The sequence below is a fragment of the Magnolia sinica genome, chromosome 8, assembly GCF_029962835.1.
Source record: "Magnolia sinica isolate HGM2019 chromosome 8, MsV1, whole genome shotgun sequence".
NCBI lineage: Eukaryota > Viridiplantae > Streptophyta > Magnoliopsida > Magnoliales > Magnoliaceae > Magnolia > Magnolia sinica.
The window spans coordinates 82,112,616-82,127,494 of NC_080580.1; the positions used below are offsets into that span (position 1 = coordinate 82,112,616).

At 42.1% G+C, this 14,879-nt stretch overlaps 1 long non-coding RNA gene across 1 annotated transcript; it reads right to left on the reverse strand.

Moving 5' to 3' along the window:
- Window positions 1-12,554: 12,554 nt before the first annotated feature.
- LOC131254091 (uncharacterized) lies at window positions 12,555-13,488 on the reverse strand. Its single transcript, XR_009175493.1, has 3 exons — window positions 13,211-13,488; window positions 13,052-13,105; window positions 12,555-12,840 (listed from the first exon to the last, which is right to left on the reverse strand). It is a non-coding gene; the product is annotated as an uncharacterized LOC131254091 (long non-coding RNA).
- Window positions 13,489-14,879: the final 1,391 nt, after the last annotated feature.

A 14,879-nucleotide genomic window follows, 5' to 3' on the forward strand; every position in this document is an offset into this window, starting at 1 on the left:
CACCTACATCCGCCGAGAGCACCACAGCAGCCTCCGCCACGGCGACCTCGGCGGCGACCTCGGCGGCGACCTCGGCGGCGACCCCATCGGCGGCCGCGGCCACCTCGGCCGAGACCTCGGCGCGCGAGCGGCGGTATAGGCCGCCGCGAGGCGGCAGCGGCACCGGGGACCTCGAGAGGACGAGGCACCTCCCGGCCCGGCAAGCTAGGTTCTACGCGGCTCAGCAGACCGCAATCATCCGGAGGAGTCGTCGAGGTATACTTCCCGTCTCTTCATGCATCGCCCGATTATTTGATTATGGCGCTTCTCACTCATTCATGTCAGAGGGTTTCTGCCGATCGACTGGCCGACAGAGTCTACTAGTGAAGGATTGATCGTATCGACGCCCTTGGGGAGGACCACGGTATTGCCGTTTCTGTCCATCTTGCCGGTTCTTGTCGGTGATATCTTTTTACTGGCCGATTTATTTCCGATGTCAGATTTTGGCGTTATCTTGGGCATGGATTGGCTTGCCGAGTACCACGCTATCTTGGATTGTTCTGCGAGGACAGTCACATTATGCATACCAGGCTTGCCGCAGTTCCAATTCATCGCCGAGCCCAGAGGAGAGTCGTTATCTTGTTTGATGTCCTGCGATCGAGGAGCCTATTGCTTTGTGTATTGATCGGTTGCCGGTGGTCGATTTTCCTGACGTGTTTCGGGAGATTCCGGGATTGCCTCCTCACCGTCATATCGAGTTCCGATCGACCTTGTGCACGGTACCGCGCCTATCTCGAAGGCCCCGTCGTATGGCACCGATGGAGTTGCGTGAGCTGCGGCGGCTAGTGGGACGAGTTGCGTGAGTTGGGATTTATTCGTCCGAGCGATTCACCTTGGGAGCGCCGGTACTCTTCGTCGAGGAAGAAGGATGGCTCGTTGAGGCTCTGCGTAGATTACCGCGAGCTCAACCGGGTCACGAATAAGAACAAGTACCCGCTCCCAAGGATAGGCGATTTATTTGATCAGTTCGGTGCAGTTCTTTTCGAAGATTGACTGCGTTCCAGTTATCAGATTCGAGTCGAGAGGAGGACATCCCGAAGCCAGCTTCAGGAAGCGTTATGGTCATTTTGAGTTTGAGGTCATGTAGTTTCAGGTGACCAATGCACCCGCGGTCTTCATGCGATTGATGAGCGAGGTCTTTCGTCCATATCTCGATCAAGTTTGTTGTGGTCTTCATTGATGACATTCGATATATTCGAGGACCCGTGAGGACCATATGCGGCATCTAGAGATCGCCTTGCGGACCCTCCGTGCCCACCGGCTATATGCGAAGCTGGAGAAGTGTGAGTTCTGGCGGGAGGAGGTGAGATTCCTCGGTCACGTGGTGACGAGGGAGGGTGTCGCGATGGACCCCTCGAAGGTTGAGGCGATGCGTCGGTGGGGTCAGCCCACGACTGCGTCCAGATCCGCAATTTCCTTGGTTTAGCGGGATATTATCGGCGTTTCATTGAGGGCTTCTCCGGTATTGCCCCTTTGACTATGTTGACTCGGAAGGGCGCGAGTTTATTTGGAGTGATGCCTGTGAGCGAGCATTTATGGAGTGAAAGGACGTCCGACGTCCGCTCCTGTCCTCACTCTTCCCTCGGGAGTGATGGATTCGTGGTATTTACCGATGCTTCGCGTATTGGATTGGGTGCTGTTCTGATGCAGCATGGTAGACCTGTAGCATTTGCGTCTCGTCAGCTCAAGGTCCATGAGTGAACTACCCCACGCACGATTTGGAGTTGGCAGCAGGTCTTCGCACCGAAGGTGTGGAGACACTATCTCTATGGGGTTAGGTTCGAGCTCTTCTCGACCACAAGAGCTTGAAGTACCTATTTTCTCAATCTGAGCTGAACATGAGACAGAGACGCTGGATGGAGCTTCGAAGGATTATGATTTTGACCTCCGGTACCACCCGAGGCAAGGCGAATGTGGTGGCGGATGCCCTTAGCCGTCAACCACGAGGCCCAGTGGCACATATGATGATTCGAGTGGAAGATGCTCGAGGATATAGCGAGTACGACTTTGATTTTGGTCTGCGGTCTTTTATCGTTCATTATTGAGACAGTCGATTCAACCCTCTCTTGTCGCAAGGGTGATCGAGGCTCGGCGACAGATGAGTCGTTACGAGACTACGAGCGAGATGCGGCATCGAGAGTCGAGACAGTTAGCGAGATGGAGTGCGATGGTGGACTTCGCTTTAGAGGCCGATTGTGTGTCCCGGATATTCTTGAGTTGCGCAGAGATCTTATGATCGAGGCACATCGATCGCGGTTTTCCATCCATCCTGGCTCGACGAAGATGTACCGTGATATGAGGAGGCGATATTATTGGGCGGGGATGAAGCGCCCGGATCGCAGGTTTGTGGCCGAGTGTGACACTTGCCAGTGTCAAGGCCGATCATCGAGACCCCCTGGTCTATTGCGGCCATTGAGCGTTCCGATGTGGAAGTAGGAGCACGTATCCACAGATTTTATTATGGGTTTGCCGAGGACTCGGTGCGGTCATGACACCATCTCTGGGTTGTCGTCGATCGTCTGACGAAGTCGGCACATTTTCTTGCGATTCGTGCGACTTGGCCTTTGGGACCGGCTTGCGAGGTTATTCCTTGAGGAGATTGTGAGGCGCACGGCGTACCGGTCTCGATCGTTTCGACCGAGATCCGAGATTCACGTCTCGATTTGGAGGAGCTTTGAGAGCTATGGGCGATTTGCGGCTCGATCGCGTATCATCCGCATGACCGATGGCCGGGAAAGGGTCAACCGGATCCTTGAGGATATGCTTCGAACTGCGTGATTGACTTCGGTGGTAGTGGGATGAGCATCTACGATTGGTGAGTTCGCATACAACAACGGTATCGGGCGACCATTGGCATGGCTCCTTTTGAGGCATTATATGGCGGACCGTGCAAGATCTCGAGTTGTTGGACCGAGGTTGGAGAGCGGCGTCTCCTAGGTCCCGAGCTTGTGCGGGAGACATCGAGAGGTTATTGATACCATCGGGCGGAGGATGCGCACGGCTCGAGCCGGCGAGAAGAGTGTTCTTGATCGCGGCGTCGTCCCTTGGAGTTTGATGTAGGGGACCATGTGTATCTCAAGGTCTCGCCCATGAAGGGCATAGTTAGATTTGGAGCTAAGGGCAAGCTTGTCCCGAGATTCATAGGACCTTTCGAGATCACGAGCGCATTGGCGCTGTGGCATATCGGCTTGCCTTACCATCTCGGTTGTCCTGGCGTCCACAACGTTTTCATGTCTCTATGTTGAGGAAGTGTGGGTCGAACATCATTCTATTATCGACTGGCGGCCGTTGGAGATTCGTGAGGACGCTTCTTACATCGAGCAGCCAGTACGTATCCTTGATCGGAAGGAGCAAGTCCTCCGAACCAAGGTCATTCCCTTGGTGAAGGTTCAGTGGGGCCACCATTCTGTGGATGAGGCATCTTGGGAGCGCGAGGCTGAGATTCGAGAGCGCTATCCTCATCTCTTTGATGATTGATTGTATGTTGTATGTTGTATGTTGTCTCTGATATTTATGGCAATGCCTTGCTTCCTCTTCTATTTTGATTTATGTTTTCTTGTGATAATTGTTTAAATTTCGAGGACGAAATTTTTATTTGGAGGAGAGAGCTGTAAGACCCGTGTCCTAATCCGTACAGTTTCGTTGGCTTCTACGGTCCTTCTGGTCAAGTTTCGGCAACCTTCGCACCATATCCGGCATTTGCGAGCGTTCTTAAGCCAGGTCCCGCACACCGACGTCGGCTCGATCCGAAACCTATGTCTTGGCGACCGCGTCGTCGCCGCGACTTGCGCACCGAACTGATACCCAGGCAAGAAGATGCCGATCTGCGTTTATTCCGAAGAAACACCGCGCGTTGCGGATTTCGCGGGAATCTCTACAATTAGTCCCATCAATCAACTATTAATGCAAGCCTTACCTTAAGTACAACAACCCATTTCCTCTTTTTCCAAAAGTCCACCATCTTTCCACCTCACCATTCCTCTTTTTCTCATTTTCAACCTCAACCATCCCTCTTCTCCACCAATTTCAAACTAAACCATACCCCTCATCACTCCTTTCTTACAACCATCACTCCACCCATCCCTCCACCCATTATTTCTATCTCTCCCTCTCATTCTCTAGCAACTTTTCCAAATCCCATGAGAAATTTCACTCATCCAACATCAACTTCAAGTGTGGCCCACCCTCTCATTTCTAATCTCAACCATTCATCTTTCATCAACCTCCATTAAAAGTGAAGGTAAGGAGCTAAGGAGTCCAAGGGAGCTAGGAGAAGGAAGATAAGGTGGGTGATTTTCCATTAATTTAAATTTTAGGGCCCACTTGTTGGTGGGACCCATTTGGATGTATGTGATTTAATCAAGAGGGCCCATAGTGGCGGGGTTCCTCTATCTCACCGTGTATCTCTCTCTTTATCTCTCTCTCATTCTTTCCTTGTAATGTTGTGGATCCCACCGATATGTGTTACATCTCCCCCGTCCATCTACATCAGACGGTGTGGCCCACTCTATTATAGGTGATGATCCACACCCCCTACTGTTGGGATGGGTCCAATGCATCTTTTATATATATATATATATATATATATATATATATATATATATATATATTATATATATGTATGTTATATATTATATAATATATGTATATAATATATAATATAATATGTACTTATATATATATACAATATAAGATAAATATTAAATGTATATGTATATATATATATATTGGTGGGCCACATTCACGTGGGACCCACCACATTTCGGTGAATATTTACAAACCGTCCAGCGTCCCTGGACGCTGGACGTTGCAACAATGGGCTTTAAAAAAAAAAAAAAAAAAGGGAAAGGGAGTGGTGGGCCACTCATGCATGCCCCACCTTGATGTATATGTAAGATCCAAACCGTCCATATTGTTCCTCAACTCATTTTAGGCGTTGAGCCGAAAAATGAAGTTGATCCCATTTTCTGGCGGGCGATACAGAAACAGTGTTCCTACCCTTGATTTGCTCCCTGACGCTCTGTACATCTGGAAAAGCTCAATATTGGACTCTATGGGTTGGTATCAAGCCACAAGAGACCAATGGATGAAGTGGATCTTATTGAAGTGGGCCCCGTCTATGAAAATCCGGAGAAAATCCGTTTTGTTTTAAAAAAAAAAAAACTATCGGCGGCTCACGCCAGCAGCCCGACGCGCGGCTGCTGGCTGGGCCTCGACGGGCGGACGAGGCGGGGCCTCACGGCCCAATTGCGGGCCCCACCTTGATGCATTTCGTTGATCGACAGTGCATTTGATGGTTCCCATGGACTAGCCATCCACCCCAAAATCAGCCATAAACAAAACTCAGCGGGCCATACCATCAAAAATCATATGAAGACATTCCTAAACATATAAAAACACTTGGTGGGGCCTACCTGAAATTTGGATGAATCTGAAACTTGGTCTGAACGGTCAGTTAGGTGGGACCCACATAATGGATGGGCTGGATTGTGAATCACATCTCGGTGGGCCCCAAAACAAAAAAAAAATTTAAAAAAAAAAAAATAAAAATAAAAATTTAAGCAGCAGCAGCGCTGCTGCAGTGACGGGCGGGCGGCCAAGAGGCAGGGACCCACGGCTCCATCCGTGGGCCCCACCATGATGTATATTTTGTATCCACACCGCCCATTTGGTGGGCCACTATTTGACATGGACCCCCCTCAAAAATCAGGCCAATCCAGCGCTCGGGCGGCCCACATCACAAGAAACAGTGTGAATTGAACTCTACCATTGAAACCCCTCCACAGAAGTTCCAGATCAAGCTGAAAATTGTTGTTCCCCTCCTCCCTGGCCCGTGTGACCTTATGAATAAGTTGGATTTCAAATGAACATTTCAGTGGGCCTTACCCAAGGTTCAAGTGACCTTATGAATAGGTTGGATTTCAAATAAATATTATGGTGGGCCCTAGGTCCATGTGATGGAGCCATATTGATGTATTTCTGGCCGTTGGGGAGGCCCACCTTGATATATATATAAGGCCCATGAGGTTAGGCCCATTCGACGTATTGGTGGCCCGTTGTCGAGGCCCACTCTGATATATATAAGGGCCATGTTACGAGACCCATTGTGATGTTTTCAAAGGCTCATGGAGTATGACCCATTGCAATGTACATAAGGCCCACTAATGCGGCCCACTTGATTTATATAAGGCCCATATGAGATGGCCCATTTGATGTATCTGGAGAACTATGGGTCGAGGCCCAATGAGATGTATATTAGTCCATTGCAATGTGTGATTTCCTATGGTTGTGTAATGGTACTTTATGGCGGGCTATGCCTTGGGAACAATGTTGGTTTGACGTCCACATTGTAAGGACAATGTTGGTTAAATGTCCGCATTGTCATACTCCTTAAGGCCACTGATAGGTCCATACTTATACTCTGCAGCCGTCTAGGCCCATTTCTGTGATACGCAGAGCCCATCCCTATATGCATGTTTAGTATAGATCCATGGTTCATGATCATTCGCATCATATGTATGCAGACGTGAGGAGTGACCGATCATAGCATATGCCTTTGGGCAGACTGTTTATGGGCTCCCTGATAGGCGGAGTTGCCCCATATAAGTGCATGGTACATACAGACTGTTGCATGACTGATAATGTGACTCATGCACTTGCATTTGTGTGATTATAGTTACTATATGCCCTAGCGACATAAGGGCCATAGCCTCCATAGATACACATCGTGGATGGCAGGATTGGAGACTGGAAATATTTGATTCTAGCATACGGGCACCATAGATGTCCCTGGGTGAAAATCCCTAAACCCGATGGTACCGGAGGATGACTCCAATGTCGAGACCGAGTGGATATATGAGCGCACGAGGGCCGAATACCGGAGGCCGCGTCTCCCACCGTGTCGTGGTCGGTTGGAAAGGAGTGTGGCCTTACTCGCCCGAGGGTAGGGGGCAATACTAGGTTGAGTTTGACCAACTCGCGAATGGGTCCGCTATCGACGTCTCCGGATAGGTATTGGCGGACTATTGGTCGGCGGATAGTGAGGTTTCTTACGCTCATTTGGGTGTGCGGCTAGGAGAGCGGCAGTGCCATTTGGAGTGTATTGAACCCGGTGATTATCCAAGAATGAGAACTGTCTTGATACATGTTGAGGATTGGCATGCTTGAGTTGCATCTTGCATCGCATGGCCGTGTTATGGCCGATAGCATTCATATCTTGCACCGCATAGCCTTGGTACGGCTGATTGCATTCATGTGCTCATCACCATGATTCCGCATTACTCTGACCTTGCATTTTGAGCACGCTTATATTGCGCACATACTTACACCACCCTCTAAGCTTTCTATAAGCTTATGCACGATTGATGCGTGCAGGTGACGCCAGGACGCAGTCGCAGCCTTAGTCTCGCCATAGTTGGACCGTGCAGACGAGCTTTGGAGTTTTGTTTCTTTTGTTACATTGTATTTTCTCTTTCTATCGCATTGTACTTAAAATTTTTTTATCATAGTGGATTTTGTGGTGGTGTTCTTGTGGTTATTGTTTATGGGTTATGCTTTTGTTATGCTCATTATGAATCAGACTGATGACTTGAAATCCTCCTTGTAGTATCCCAGGATCGGAACCTGGTGAATGGGTGCCGGGATCCGAAAATGGGGTTCTACGGAGGCTGTCGGCGCCGGATTCGGCGATCGGGAATTTTGTGAGCCCAGTTTCCGATTTTAACACATGACCTAAAACCTTAACCTATGACCTAAACCTAAACCTAAACCTAAACCTTAACCTAAACCTATAACCTTAACCTAAAACCTAAAACCTAAACCTAAACCTAAAACCTAAATGTATTCTCAAATTCCTAAACCTAAACCTACACCTAATCCTAATCTCAACTCCCTAACCTAAACCTAAACCTAAACTTGAAAACCCAAACATAAACCCGATCCCGAACCCGAACCCGATTTCCTAAACCTAAACCTTAACCTATAGCCTAAACCTTAACCTATAACCTATAACCTAAACCTATAACTTATAACCTAAACCTATAACCTATAACCTAAACTCAATTCCCTAAACCTTAACCTATAACCTAACCTAAACCTAAACCTATAACCTAAATCTAAACCTAAACCTAAACGAAAAACCTAAACCTAAATCTAAAACGTAAAACCTAAACCTAAACCTAAAACGTAAATGTATTCTCAAATCCCTAAACCTACAACTAGAGTCACAAACACCAACAGGGAGAATCTTTCGACGATTTCACAATCCACCTGGTGAGTACCCAAGTTTGTATTTGGGTCATGTTATTTACAACATTTGAATTTCTTCTAGCCATACTTGCAACTTGAATTATTTCATGGGTTTTGGGATCTGAAATTTAGCAAATGTCTAACCATTTTTAAAAGAACACTACCACAGAAAATTTCTATATCAGTAGTGTCTTAATGCTTGGTTTTGCCCCATTTTCATTTACATATCATTCCTGGGGCAACTAATAGAAAATTCGAACGGTTCTATACCGGCAAAGTAAGCATACTTTAAGTTTCTTCCTATCCTATGCAGGGCTTTGACAAATTGAAAGAGACAATTGAGAAGTGGGAGGGCATAACAAAGGCACCGGCACAATTTAATCTAAAGATTTTTGCTGACAAAGACACATATGAAGCCATGAATGAACTTGCAAAGTTGCATAACAAGACTGCTCACCAGCTGGCCATGGAAGTCATCCGCAATTGAAATGAAAGTGTTTCTCTTGCCTTGCTTCAATCTAAGGCAGCTCATATGAGGCCAGAGAATAGTTCTTGGTTCACCATTGTTGAATGGTCTTGTAACTCTTCACCATTAGTAATTGCTTCAATCTGAGGCAGCTCATATGTGATTGTAATTGAATGAATGAATGATTATGCAGGTAATAATTGAATGAATGAATGATTGTAATTAAATGAATGAATGATTATGCAGGTGGTAATTGAATGAATGAATGATTGTAATTGAATGAATGAATGATTATGAAGGTGGTAATTGAATAAATGAATGATTATGCTGGTGGTAATTGAATGAATGAATGAATGATTATAAATTTTTTTTTAATATAGACTATAGCTACAGATATTAACCGTAGCTATTATAAAATTCGGGATGTTGCTACGGATCCAACACTACTTTTAGCTACCAATAATATCCGTAGCAGTAGGTTTTTTTGGCTACAGAAAAATTTGCTACGGATTATATCCGTAGCTATTTTAACCTATTGCTATGGATTAGATCCGTAACCATAGGTTTTAGACCTATTGTTTCAGGACCTACGACGACGGTCGTGCCACGGACATGCTACGGATTTAATCCGTAGCTATAGGTCTATGGCTACAAATTAAATCCGTAGCCTTTGCCCATTTTTCTGGTAGTGGTTATAAGGTTATAAGTATAGGTTTAAGTTATGGGGTTAAGGTTTAGGTTTAGGTTATAAGTATATGTTTTGGGATTTGAGAATAGGTTTAGGTTAAGGTTATAAGTATAGGTTTATGTTATAGGTTAAGGTTTAAGTTTAGGTTATAAGTATAGGTTTTGGGATTTGAGAATAGGTTTAGGTTAAGGTTATAAGTATAGATTTAGGTTATAGGTTTAGGTTTAGGTTTAGGTTATAAGTATATTTTTTGGGATTTGAGAATAGGTTTAGGTTAAGGTTATAGGTTTAGAGATTTGAGAATACATTTAGGTTTTAGGTTTAGGTTTAGGTTAAGGTTATAGGTTTAGGTTTAGGTTATAGGTTATAGCTTTAGGGAATTGAGAATAGGTTAAGATTTAGGTTTAGGAAATCAGATTCGAGTTCGGGATTGGGTTTAGGTTTGGGTTTAGGTTTTAGTTTATAGGTTATAGGTTAAGGTTTAGGTTTAAGTTATACGTTATAGGTTGTAAGTATAGGTTTAGGTTTAGGTTAAGGTTTAGGTTTAGGTTATAAGTATAGGTTTTGGGAATTGAGAATAGGTTTAGGTTAAGGTTAAGGTTATAGATTTAGGTTAAGGTTATAAGTATAGGTTTAGGTTATAGGTTAAGGTTTAGGTTTAGGTTATAAGTATAGGTTTTGAGATTTGAGAATAGGTTTAGGTTAAGGTTATAAGTATAGGTTTAGATTATAAGTATAGGTTTAGGTTATAGGTTAAGGTTTAGGTTTAGGTTATAAGTATAGGTTTTGGGATTTGAGAATAGGTTTAGGTTAAGGTTATAAGTTTAGGTTAAGGTTGTAAGTATAGGTTATAGGTTTAGGTTAAGGTTTAGGTTTAGGTTATAAGTATAGGTTTTGGGATTTGAGAATAGGTTTAGGTTAAGGTTATAAGTTTAGGTTAAGGTTATAAGTATAGGTTTAGGTTATAGGTTAAGGTTTAGGTTTAGGTTATAAGTATATTTTTTGGGATTTGAGAATAGGTTTAGGTTAAGGTTATAGGTTTAGGGATTTGAGAATACATTTAGGTTTTAGGTTTAGGTTTAGGTTATAGGTTTAGGTTATAGGTTATAGCTTTAGGGAATTGAGAATTGGTTAAGGTTTAGGTTTAGGAAATCGGGTTCGGGTTCAGGATCAGGTTTAGGTTTGGGTTTAGGTTTTAGGTTTTAGGTTATAGGTTTAGGTTAGGTTTAGGTTTAGGTTATAGGTTTGGGTTTGGATTTTCAAGTTTAGGTTTAGGTTTAGGTTAGAGAGTTAAGATTAGGATTAGGTGTAGGTTTAGGTTTAGGGAATTGAGAATAGGTTAAGGTTTAGGTTTAGGAAATCGGATTCAGGTTTGGGTTTAGGTTTGGGTTTTCAAGTTTAGGTTTAGGTTGAGGAGTTGAGATTAGGATTAGGTGTAGGTTTAGGTTTAGGGATTTGAGAATACATTTAGGTTTTAGGTTTAGGTTAAGGTTATAGGTTTAGGTTTTAGGTTTAGGTTTAGGTTATAGGTTATAGCTTTAGAAAATTGAGAATAGGTTAAGGTTTAGGTTTAGGAAATCGTATTTGGGTTCGGGATCGGGTTTAGGTTTGGGTTTTACGTTTAGGTTAAGGTTACAGGTTTAGGTTATAGGTTTAAGTTTAGGTTATAAGTGTAGGTTATAAGTTTAGGTTTAGGTTAGGTTATAGGTTAAGGTTTAGGGAATTCGGGTTCATGTTCGGGTTCGGGTTCGGGTTTGAGTTATTTGTTTGGGTTAAGGTATAGGTTTAAGTTAAGTGAATTAAGTTTAGGTTATAGGTTTAGGTTTAGGTTTATGTTATAGATTTAAGTTTAGGCTAAGGGTATAGGGATTCAGATTCGGGTTCGGGATCGGGTTTAGGTTTGGGTTTTCAAGTTTAGGTTTAGGTTTAGGCTAGGGAGTTGAGATTAGGATTAGGTGTAGGTTTAGGTTTAGGGATTTAAGAATACATTTAGGTTTTAGGTTTATGTTTAGGTTTTAGGTTTAGGTTTAGGTTACAGGTTTAGGTTATAAGTGTAGGTTATAGGTTTAGGTTTTCGGGTTCGGGTTTGGGTTATATGTTTGGGTTAAGGTGTAGGTTTAAGTTAAGTGAATTAAGTTTAGGTTATAAGTTTAGGTTTAGGTTTATGTTATAGGGTTAAGTTTAGGCTAAGGGTTTAGGGATTCAGATTCGGGTTCGGGATTGGGTTTAGGTTTGGGTTTTTAATTTTAGGTTTAGGTTTAGGTTAGGGAATTGAGATTAGGATTATGTGTAGGCTTAGGTTTAGGGATTTGAGAATACATTTAGGTTTTAGGTTTAAGTTTAGATTTTAGGTTTAGGTTTAGGTTATATGTTTAGGTTTAGGTTATAAGTGTAGGTTATAGGTTTAGGTTTAGGTTACGCTATGCCAAAATCACGAATTTACAATGGACCAAATCCGTCGTAAAATAAATAAACGATGGATTTCGTCCGTCGCTGTTTACTGGGCTATTTTTTGCGATGGATAAGGTCCGTCGTATGCTAGCGACGGATAAGATCCATCTCAAAAAATAAAAATCCGTTGCAAATATTCGAAAAAACCGTCCGCATTAAAAATATTAGCGACGGGTAAAGTCCATCGCTAATATAAGGAGAGCGACGGACCCAAATTCGTCGTTGATTTTCAACTTGTTTAGCAATTAGCAACGGATTTGGTCCATTGATAAAAAATTTGTAAATTAAAAAAAATATATCGTCAAAATCTGTAAATTAAAAAAAATATCTTCAGATTTTATTTTATTTTTAATCTTACACCTGATAGTTATTCAAAAAATAATTCATACGATTGTTTAATATGAATTCTTCTATTCACAAAATAAATCCTATTCATCAAACTAAATAGTTCAATCATACTGAAAATAACAACTCCCTGCCAAAGCATTATATGATACCTCATGTGAAAAATACATGCACATAAATGGAATCCACTAAATATGATACCTCATATAACAACATATAACCATTGACTTACAAAAGCCTGCAACTCCAGTCCTAATGAAATCTAATATATACTTGCATACTTCTAGGAGACGGGAGCTTTTGATGGGACGTTTCTTTCTTCCTGGTTGAATCCATAGCTTTGTCTACCATGGGAACATATTCATCAAACTCTGAGAACCCTGCCCTTCCAAATTAGAGAAGCATATCAAAAACAACTACTAGACACATTGTCATAGTATTTCTAGAAGACGGAACATTAATTAATTAAATACAAATAGAAGAAAAGCCTCATTGAGAGTACATGAATCTTTGAAGTGGTTATTCTATCGATAAAAGACTTCACTGTCATCCACAACAGCCTAAAACCAGGGCCAACATTGATGATAAACATTCGGCACAATGTCTATACAAGAGCAAGTCCAATGTTATAGGCAAGCACTATCTAGATGCACATTCCATTAACAACTCGAATTCCTATTTAATTTCTTGTCTGAACCAAATAATGATTATAAGTGACATCAGGACTCCATACTCAATTAAGACTACAATTTCTAATACAATTATGCTTTATAAAACAATGTATATGGAAAGATGTTGAGCGAATCAAGACATACAAATTTCTTTTCTTGGCAATATCTGTTGGTGACTTCCTGAAAGTGTGCCAAGGCCTATGTAAATACAATTCTAGAAAATCAATCATGGTGGGTGTACATATCAATTCCCAAACAAGAATTAGGAACAGAGCACAACAGAGGAAATCAAGATTAGAAAACCTGAAGTCTCGTCTGTCTGAGATGTCTGAAACTGGAAGTAACTGAAATTTAGACTCCCAAGCCTTGAAGTAGACTTTGATTCTGCAACTAACATCAATAGAAGATAAAAGAATAAGAGGAAAATTTTGGATGGGATAAAGACAAATAGGAAGAAAAATCAATGAAATCAATGCATACCAGATAAGCTTTTTCTGAAGGATGGTGGGGTAGCTGAAAAAGTCAGGGTTCTCTCAAATTCCATTGTTATTTCTTGCAAGAAAGAAATACTAGATATAATAGGGAAAGCTTGGAAGTGGATAAAGACACAAAAACTTTATCCAAAATCACCCCAAGTTTCTTGGGTGGGGTTATCAAATCCAGAAGTTGCTCAGGCTTTAGATACCATGTGTGTGGGACCCACAATTAAGCGATACAAACTATTGATATGATGGGCTACTCTTTCATCCCCCATCTCCCAAAAAGTCTTCAAGATTGGAAGACCCTATCCACCCAATCTTTGGCTCCTTCTTTTCCATTGAAACTAGTCCTATATTTTTTTTCTTTACCGTCCATCTCTAGGCAATCAACTGATTTTTACTATCTTAAAAGGTGGAAGATTTTTGGGAGCATGGTCCATCCATTGCAGGCTCAACATCTCAATGGCCTAGATCACCAGACAACAGGCCCACACATAAGGAATTGAAATCCTCAGTAAAATTCACATTTCCTGAGGCTCAACATTCCATAATTCCTCACATAAAATGCCATTCTTACATCCCAAGTTAAATCTTAAAAGGATATCGAATTACCTGAGTTCAAAAAGCTATCTACAATTTTCTCCTTTGTTGTTTTCATTTACAATGGGTAGTTATTTTTCTACTGTGTTGTCTTTTTCTCAGTTCGTTTCCTTGAATATGAAGTCTCAGCTAAAAGAAATGGGTTGCAATAAATTGATATTGGGACCATCTTATTATTATTATTATTTTTTAAAGGCAACGAAACTAAAACTGCATTAAAAAGAAAGAAACTGATACAAAGACTAAAAGAAAGAAAACAAAGAAACAGAAAAACAACAAAATCAAAGGGCCCAACTGCTGAGGTAGCAGAAGACACCTAAGGACCTAAGAAGCTAAAATCCGTATGAGTTCAGTGAGTAGTTCTTGTACCATCTGTTTTGACAGAGAAATTCGGATGTCTCTATCTTTCATTGAAATACCTTATCCACCACTAAAAATCAACGCAATTTTTAAATTCTCGAATTAATAAATCATTAGGTAAACTTGCTCGAAAAATTTTCGAATGTTGGGTACTGATTTCCTTGGAAAATCAACATGAATTACGGATCTAGCAGAGGGGCATTTGGAAAATTTAGCACATTTTTGAATTGAAGAGAAAAGGCAGTTTTGCAATCTGCAAGAGTCAGCTTGGTAATTTTTGCGAAATAAGGCATGCAGTAAAAATTAAAAAAAAAAAAATTGGTAAAAGGATTTAAGAGATTTTGTTGGATTTAAAAGGTAAAGAGATGCTTATCACTTACCGGAGGAATCGAATGAATCTTCGTCGGTTTGGCTTATGGTCTTCTCTTTGGATGGAAATATTCATGGAAGAAAAGACTGCAAGCATCATGTATAAAAAAAATAATTAATTAAAAAAAAAAACCCCAGTGCTTCAAAATGAAAATCAAAGAAGC